This window comes from Rhinopithecus bieti, unplaced genomic scaffold (genome assembly GCF_001698545.2).
Source record: "Rhinopithecus bieti isolate Rb0 unplaced genomic scaffold, ASM169854v2 scaffold_16234, whole genome shotgun sequence".
NCBI classification, from domain to species: domain Eukaryota; kingdom Metazoa; phylum Chordata; class Mammalia; order Primates; family Cercopithecidae; genus Rhinopithecus; species Rhinopithecus bieti.
This window is the reverse complement of record NW_016808946.1, coordinates 1,205,228-1,214,285: the sequence shown is the minus strand read 5'-3', so window position 1 is coordinate 1,214,285 and position 9,058 is coordinate 1,205,228. Positions and strand designations below refer to the sequence as shown.

The 9,058-nt window shown below is 56.5% G+C and overlaps 1 protein-coding gene across 1 annotated transcript in view; it reads left to right on the top strand.

The window, feature by feature from the left end:
- CASZ1 (castor zinc finger 1) overlaps positions 1-9,058 on the top strand; it is a 157,233-nt gene that overhangs the window by 93,975 nt on the left and 54,200 nt on the right. The gene's annotated exons all lie outside the window — the stretch shown is intronic.

Below are 9,058 nucleotides of genomic sequence, written 5' to 3'. Positions count from 1 at the left end.
TACAGGCGCTCACCACCATACCCAGCTAATTTTTTATATTTTAGTAAAGATGGGGTTTCACCATCTTGGCCAGGCTGGTCTCAAACTCCTGACGTTGTGATCTGCCTGCCTCGGCCTCTCAAAGTGCTGGGATTACAGGCGCGAGCCACCGTGCCCAGCCCTCACAGCTTCCTCTTTTGTAAGGGGAGAATATCTACTTTGCAGGGTTGCTGGGACAAATGAGTGAGTTGTTGTGGCTGAAAGTGGCTTGCCCGGTACCCACCAGGTAGTTCCCGCCTGCTTGCGCTCCAGAGGCTACGGCCATCTCTGGGCAGATTCCACAGAGCTCCCTACCCTCTGCCCTGGGGGCCTTGGGGTCTGACCCTATGGAGAAGGGTGGGCTCCTAATTCCAGGGAGCACCTTGGAATAAAAAGCCCCACAGGTCGTGGACTGGCAGCCCTGGGTCTTCTATTTCTGTGTCAGGGCCCTGGGAAGCGGCATAACCTCTGAGCACCAGTTTCTCTATCTGTAAACTGCTCTCTGCTTCCCAGGCTTGTGGCAAAGAGGGGCTAGGGTGCCTGGGAGAAGCTATGAAGGCTGTGTTGTCGGGAGCTGCTGAGGGTCCAGGTCTGAGACTGGGTCTATTTGTGGTGGGGGGTGGGGGGAACCAGGCTGCGGTCTGGCTGAGAAGGCTCTGGAGGTTACACAGTGGGTGCTAGCTCTGTCCAGGATCAGGGACCAAGGCCGCCCTGGCCCGGTTCTACTGCTGTGGGCCAAGGTCGGAATCACTCTCCAAGCCTGAGGGGAAAGGCTGGCAGGGAGTGGGCAAGGAGACAGAAGCCGCGCCTGCAGTCAGAGGTCTGCTGCAGAGTCTGCTGGGCCTCCTCTCATGCTAGGTCTGCTGCCATCTCTCTTGCTGTCTCTTTTTGCAGGCTCTTGACCTTTTGTCCATCTCTCTTTCCCCTCCAGGCCTCCTCTCTGCATCCCTCTAGTTCCTCTTCCTCCTTGCCTTCCCACCACCCATAGCACCCCCACAACTCCATGGCGCTTTCTCTTTCTCTCTCTCTCTCTCTCTCCTTTTCATCTACTCGGAAGGCTTTACTTTACTTCCTTGTCACCCTAATTGATTGCATTAACCTTTCAGCGTATTGGATTTCCCCGGCATCGTGCAGAGAGCCCTGTGCAATATGCTTATAATCTAAGCCATAATGGACAGTTTGCAGTCAACGAGCCCCTTCTCCCATCGGCCCCGTTGACATCTCTCTTGCCCAGGCCACCGTGGCCACTTCCCCCGCTGGCAGGGGTGGGGCAGTGGAATGGGGCTGGGAGGAGGCAGACACTAACCTGGATCCACCAATGGGGTTCTTGGCCTTCCTCTCCTCCCAGCACTGCCTCCAGCCCAGCATCTCCCTCTCCAAGCTCCCGGGCCCAGGTCATTGCCAGGCCTCTGGTCTTTGTGATTCCTCTTGGCTTGGCCTTCTGCCCTTGGGACTCTCTGTCTAACAAGTGACTGATGGGGCCAGCTTGGATTTTGTGGGTGACAGTCCCCTGTTCCACCCAGATGCTTCTCAAAGCAAATGGTTCCTCCTTCACTTCACTAGCCCAGGAGGCTTTGGGGAAAGATGATGGTGGCTACTTCAGGAGGCAGGTGGTGGATAAGAGGAGGGGTCTGAGATCTCTGCCCTTCACTGGCCTCTGAGCCAGCGGGAGGCCTCTGTGGACCTGCTGGAAGCTGGGCCTGCTCCTGGAAAGGGTACAGATGCACAGGGCAGACAGAAAGCAGGGGATCTGCTGAAGCCAAGGCAAAAGAGGGATGAAGACCCCACCAGGGCTGGTCGTCGGGGGAGCAAGGCAGCAGCAGCTCCTCCCAGCAGGCAAGGAAACAGGCATGTGTCACCTGGGTTGGGACCTGTCCCCCGCGCTCATCTCAGGATTGTGTGATTTGGGTGTGTGGTAGGGGATGTCTCAGAGTCTTTATTTCCCGTCTAATGTTTGGCAGTAGCTCTGAGCAGGTCCACTTGCCTTCCGCAAAGGAAGAGAGATGCCGCCTGGGCAGCGGGGCCAGAAGCCCAAGAGAAGCCTCCGTAGGCAGGACGACTTGGCCCAACGGGAGATGGGCTGGGGGAGTAGGAGAAACCAAGTCCTGGCTTGTCAGGCTGGTAGGAATGGGCTCCCTCAGGTCGGCTCCTGGATGGACACCTGTTAGTTAAGCGGGAGGCAGGAAAGCCAGCCCCCTGCCAGTTGCCTCGTCCTAGGGGCTCAGCCCCAGGCCAGAGCCCTGGCCCCGGTCTGTCCCGGCCAAGGCTGCCAGCCCTCAAACCAGCAGCCTGATCGGCCGAGTCTTCATTCATGACAAGATGGGATGTCAGGTTGAATACATTAGTGTCAGGCTGGAGGAGCAGGACGGAAGCTCCCATTAGCCTTTAGTGGCACTTCCTCTCTCCCGCACTGTTCTCCCCCAGCCCTTTGCCTGACATCTCCTCCTTCTGACCGCCCCTCCTCCCATCACTCCATCACTCCATCACTCTGAAGGGTGAGCTTTGGCGAGAGGGAGCTGGACCTAAGTCCTTCCCATCCTCTCCCAAGGATTTTGGGGGTGGGCAGAGGGCACAGCAGGGAGAAGCCAGGCAGCGAATTAAAGTTTGTGATTGTCAGCATCAGGAGAAGCTAAATAACCCTGTAACTAGTATGAAGGTGAATTCACGGTCTGCTGCACACGGAGAATATGAGTGTCTGTGAGACGGGCAGAGTGCGGCATGGGAACCCGCCTGCCACGGTGGGCAGGCTCCTCTCCAGGGACTCAGGAGGGAGGCAGGAGGAGGGCCACGCACCCCCTTCCCTGCCAGGGAGTAGCTGCCTAGGAGCCCCACCAGACACCTGGGGCAGCTCAGCTGCTTGACAACCTGCTGGCCCTGGCATCAGGGGCCCAAGTAAACGTTTGTAAGCACCAACGGTATACACCCATGGACACCAGCCCAGGCCTTGGACTGATCCCTATTAACAGCTAATCCTTACTGAGCACTGACTGTGTGCGGGCTGAGTGCTGTGTGGCAACAACTCTCTTCAGGAAGTGCCAATATGATTCCCCCGTCTTTCCCCCACTTTTTGACAACCACTTTATTGAGGTATCTTTCATATACCATAAAATTCATCTTTTTAAAATGTGCAATTCAGTGGTTTTTAGTATATTCGCAAGGTTGTACCATCATCACCACTATCTAATTTTAGAACCTTTTCATCCCCCCAGAAAGAAACCCTGTACTCGTTAGCAGTCCCTCTCCATCCGCCACCATCGGCAGACCTAGGGTTCCGCTAACGATGATTTCCTTAAGATGCTGGGAAGGTAGAGGGTCAGTGCCTGGGTTCAAGGAGCAGAGCCCGTGGAAGATGCAGCTGGGGTGTGAACCCAGGTACTGAGACTCCAGAGCTGGTGCTCCATGAGGGATTGCTTGATGTCCTGGCTGACCCCTGCCCCACCCCTGACACACACGTGCCTATCATGTGTGTCTGACAGTTCAGGCTCAAGCATGTACATACACCATCCAAACATCCAGACCCAGGCAGGAGCACACGTGTCTTCTTCCCAGGTACGCTGGCAACTCCACATAGAAAATGTCATACCTCCCATAAGGACAGCCAGCCTCCCCTCCCGGGACCCCTCCCTCTGCTTCTCCCAGCCGTGCTCCTAGAAGGGAAGCTTGGCGCAGGAACCAGCAGCAACAGGGTAGCTGAAGTAGCCAGAGAAACCTAAGTGGTTTCAAGAGCTTAAAATGAGAAATCCCATATCTCCTGCAGCTGATCATTGTAACTGAGACAAAATGCCAACCCGACATTCCAGAACAGGTCCCCGCCCGGGCTGGGGCCACAGGCTGGGCCAGGCCCACAGGGTAACCCAACTATCCCAGTTCCCTGCTTCATACTCTCTCTCTCTCTCTCTCTCTGTCTCTCTCTCTCTCTTTCTCTGTCTCTCTCTCTCGCTCTTTCTCTGTCTTTCTCTCTCTCTCTCTGTCTCTTTCTCTCTCTCTGCCTCTCTTTCTCTCTCTCTCTCTCTCTGTCTGTCTCTCTCTGTCTCTGCTTCTCTTCTGTTTCTTCTCACCTTTTTCTTCCCACCTACCTCTCTTCTCTCACACTCCACATTTCCACCCCAAAACTTTTTTTTAAAGTTTTTGTGGCCACACTCTTGAACTCACAAAAATTTGGGAATTAATATGAAACCGTCGCTGTTTCTGATAAGAGAAACCTACAAGGGTGAGACAAAGGGGAAGGGAAACACAAGAGAATCAGCCTGTTGGATTTTGGTTTGGGGTTTTTTCCTCCTTCTTCTCTCTCCCTCCAAAGCGGAGGATCCGGCCGGGCCAGTTTGGATATTTATTAAGAAAAAGCCAAAGATAATTAACTTTTTTGTTTTTGTTTTGTTTGCGGGTGCCTCCCCTGCTGGCACTCCTGGCTGCCTGGCAAATTAAACCTGCTCCCGGCTCCCTGGGTGCTGGGCTGACGGCAAGACTTCTGCCGACTGTCTTGGATCTGCCAGGGCTGCCAGCTGCCCACCCAAACACCTACCTTGACTTTCAGACCTTGGGTCACTTTATGCCCCCACCGATGCCACCTCCCCAGGCTCTACTGACTCTGAGAGCACCTTTTAGAGCAGGGTAAGTGGGATGTGGGGGTGGGGGGAGAGGAGGGGCTACTGTTTGGGGTTGTGGCCAGCACTTCCCTAAAAGGAAATGGGGGGAAAGTGTGAGCCTCTCCCAGGGCACAAGGGCGTTCCTTCTGGCCATTTCAGGGCCGTTGACTTCCCAGGAGAGGGTAAGGAAAACGGAGGATGAGTTGGAAGTGCAGGGAGCGGCCAGATTTGGGCCAGGTCGATCCCCAGCTCTTCTCCCTGGAGGCTGGTACACTGCCAGGCCTCATAGGCCCCTGAGAACACCCTAGAGCAAGCAGCCTCTGGACCATGGAGCCATGCTGTGATACCTGTCCACCCCCAACCCCAGGTTCCATCCTGCTCCCACCCCCAACCCAGGCCAGGCCATGGGTGTGGGGGCAGGGCGCAGCTGAGTGGCTAGACAGCCTGTGCTTGGGTAAGAGCTGGCTGCCTCCCGTCCTCTGTCCTGGAGCCACACAGATCCCTGAGGCCAAGCTGTGACCTAAGCCTGAGCCCAGTTCATGGGCCAAGAAGGTGACGCTGGGAGTTAGAGGCTTCCTGGTAAGAGACAGAGCTGAGGACTTCTTAGGAGCCAGGAGAGCCCACAAGAGGAAGGCCAGTGTGGAGGAGCTCGCTGGGGTTGGAGGTGCGGCTTGCCCCTCTGTTAAGCCAGTCCCCCTCAGCCCTCCCCTGCCAGGGCCCCTCCTTGGTCCCTTGGCTTCATCCCCAGCTGGACAAGTAGGCAGCAATGGTGAGCCTCTTCCAGGTGGGGAGGCTGCTTCGGAGCCGGCCACAGAGAAGAGGGCATTTTTCAAGGATTTTGCTGGCCCTTTTTTTTCTCTGAAATATAAGGATGTGCAATTTTTTTGGTTTCAATTTAGCATTGGAGAATTTTATAATTTAGTAATTAAAATCTCTGATAGGCTTTAGAAATTGCGGCTAATTGAATTTAATGGGAAGATGATTTTCAATTTTATTTGATTACCGGGACCCCTGGCATCGGTATTTATGGGAAAAAAATGGGAAATGTGCTGTGTGGGCTAAGATGGCATAATTGAATTAGGGATAATCGGATTTCTCCGTCATGAATTTCACTATAATTTTCCTATAATTTTCCATTAGATATCTAGTTTACAAATATTCACAAAGAAATGAAGCTCTTTCGGAATGGAGATTGCTGGCTAACAGGATTATGGGGCCGAGCGTGCGGCTGTGCCAGCCCCTCTCCTGCCATAATGCAATCCGTGCGTCTGCCTTACACTCGGCGCGGCCCTCGCTCCGCCACCCACTCTGTGGCTCCTTTCTCCCCTTTGTTTCCTTCTCATCCTGTTGACCCCCTGCCCCAACACCCACCTGTCTGTGGCCCACGACCTCCTGTGCCCGTGGCCGTGCCGTGGTGCCTTGGCTGTGCCCTCCCTCAGCCCCCACGCTTCCCGTCCACTTCTCTGGCTCACAGTTTTCCCGATACCCTCCCTCCATCGGCCCCGGAGCGGGCTCACACGCAAACACACGGACTCCATCGCAGGTGCGAACATGCTTGTTCGCAGGCACACGCAGTCCTTTGGCCAAGGCTTCTGTGCCCTGGCCCAGTCGCCTCAGATGGAACCAGTTTATTGGGATCCTGGGGTGGGGTGCCAGAACAAAAGGAGCTTTGTTCAAGTTTATGTGAAAGTTACAAATTCAAAATGAGAGCAGATAAAGCATGAGATACCTGGTGTGTAAACAGGCTGGTGAGTGAGAAGGCCCCAGGCTCGGGAGGGAGAGAGAGTGAGTGGGCAACCTGGGGGTGCGGGGGGGAAAAGGAACCAGCGATGGCAGTGTGACAGGAAGGGCGGATGGCTTTCCTTGGTGCTGATGTGGGGAGCCTGGGTTGGGGGAGACCGCTGGGTTGCCTTCCACTCTTCTTTTTCTCTTGCGAGTGGGCTGTCTCAGGAGGAGCTGGAGGCTCTGGGTCCGGGGACTCAAGACCAGGAGAGATTATGGCATTGGATTTCCATCCCTTGAGTCCCAGACATGAAGGTCCTCACTGTGGCCTGCTTTTGGGGTCTCAGGTGTCACCATGTCGGAGTCCTCAAGGCAAAGATGGGCCATAGCCTCAAAAGATACCTCTCCTCTTGGTACGAGCAGATACACTCAGAGAGAGAGAGACAGAGAAGGGGGGGCGCATAATCTGGGGACCCCTCCATGACACAGCCTCTGACTCACACCCCACGACCTCGAAGCCTCCGCCTTCTTCTCTGACCTTCATAAATCCTTACGCTCCGAGTTGGCCTGTTTCTTGCTTCTCTGACCCCTGCTCCTCCAAGAGGAAGGCCTTTTCCTCTTGGGCAGGTCCCACTCGACCTGTGGCTACCTGGCCAGGGACTTGGCGGAACGGAGGTTTTTCCAGGCATCCCCACACCTCCCTCCACTGCTGGCTGCCGTCCCCCAAGCTCTCTCGAGTCCTGTCCCTTCTGCCATTCCTCTACAGCCTTTGTCTACCTAAGGCCCCAGAGTTACTGGGTGGCCAATCCAGGTGGTCCTGCCTGGGCAGCTAGAGGGAATATGCTTCCTTTTCCCCCCACACCCTCCTCAGGGATCAGGCTCTGACCACTATCAGCTGAAGCCGAGGAGGACATTCCGAGCCAGCCAGTGGCTGTGTGGGTCATGTATGCAAGGAGCTCCCCATCTGTGCAGACATCTTCAAATGCTCCCAGAAATCACCTCTTCTACCCTTGCCTCCAGGCTTCCTCCTACACACAGTTGCCCAGACAGGACAGCAGAGGCTCAGGATTGGGGTGGGGATTGATCACTTGCTGTCACCAGCCAGAGCTGCAAGCCTGTTGTTACAATTCCTTGCTTTGGGGAGTCATTGGGGGCAACACCCAGAGGCATGTGTGTACCCCACAGCGGTCCTGGACACAGATGCCCTCTCTGAGATCCCATGTGGGGAGCAGAGGCACACAGTTCTCTGTGCTGGGTGCCCGGTACAGGCAGTCATACTCCCAGGCTTAGACTTGGGGTAGTTTTGTTCCCTTATTCGAGGTTTTGGGGCCAGGGGCAGCTCAATAAGGTTTCTGGGCTTCTCCAGCTGCTGTTCCTATGTAGGGATGGGTTGGGGTATTACAGAGCCAATGGGGCTGTGTGACGGCCAGGAGTGGGGACTGCTAGGAAGGCAGTGGGAAGGGCAGTGGAGTAGGGGAGGGATGCCCAGCTCCCTTCAAGGCCATTTAGAACTATAGAGCAAGCAGGAAAAAAGGAGAAAAATGAGGGGAAAGTAGGAGAAAGAGTAGATTGTTAACTCCCTGATGTCTTTGCCCCAAGGCCTCCCTGGCCCCTCCCTTTGCAAAATAGAAATTATTGCAAAAATAGGCCAGCGCCATGTTGCTGGATGCTGTCCAAAGACCAGGGAAGCCTGGGCCCTGCTCCCCTCCCCTCATCTGAAGGCAGTGTGGCCCCTCCTGAAAGACGAGCGCGGGGAGAGGCGAGGAGGGCAGCAGGATAGGTGAAGAAGGGACGGAGAGCCAGGTCCTTCCTTAGCCAGGCTGCCCAAGGCCCTGGCTCACCCCATCGTCTCTTTCCGTGAGCCCCTCTGGGCCGGATGGGTCACTTAGGTCACCAATATTTAAGGACTCTCAAAATATATGGCTGCAGCAGGGACATCTGGGGATGTCCCATGGTGCACGGTGCATGGTGGGGAGACCCCTCAAACTGCCCTCTCTGGCAGAAAAGGAGGAGGAGCAAGGGGAGCACAAAGCGCCTGGCTGGCCATGGGCTGGCAGGATATGAGGTTCCACGTTGAAGGGGACAGGGCCTGGTCCCAGAGCCCGACGCGGTGTTGGGGGGGTGGGGCGCGGGGAGGAGGAGGAGCCGCGATGCGCCTCAGACTCGCTGGTTGAGGGTGCTTGTGCTCTGCTGAGCGCCCTTCCTAGGGCAGCGGCCAGAGGGACAAGGCAGGGAGGAAGCCCAAGTGATGGCCGGGATCATGGGTCGGGGGCTGTGGGGGAAGGGGGGCGCCGATCTCCATTCGTCTAACCTGCAGGGCAGATGGCCCAACTTTGAGGGAGGAGTGGGGAGAAAGACCGGAAGACCGGGGAGGCTCTGGGAGGACACTTGAACCCGTTTTAAGGACAAAACCAAAGCAACGCGGAGGAAACCCCAGTGAGTGTCCCAGGCCGGCGCTCCTGGGCCCCAAGGTTGGGGACGAGCGGGATGCGAGGGCGCGCGGGCCTGACTGCGCTCTGCCCCGCCTTGCCCCGCACTCCTGTTCCTCCAGCTCCAAGAGCCGCCACTGCCGTGAGGGGAACACGAAATCCCTGTGCTACCCCAGGAGCCCCGAGCCCGCAGACCGCGGGCAGGGGAGCGCGCGGCCCGGCGGGCGCGGCCCCGCGGCGCCTCACACCTGCGCCCGCCCTCGCGGAAAAGTTAGCGCGGCCGCGCGGGCCGTAGGGCAGGCG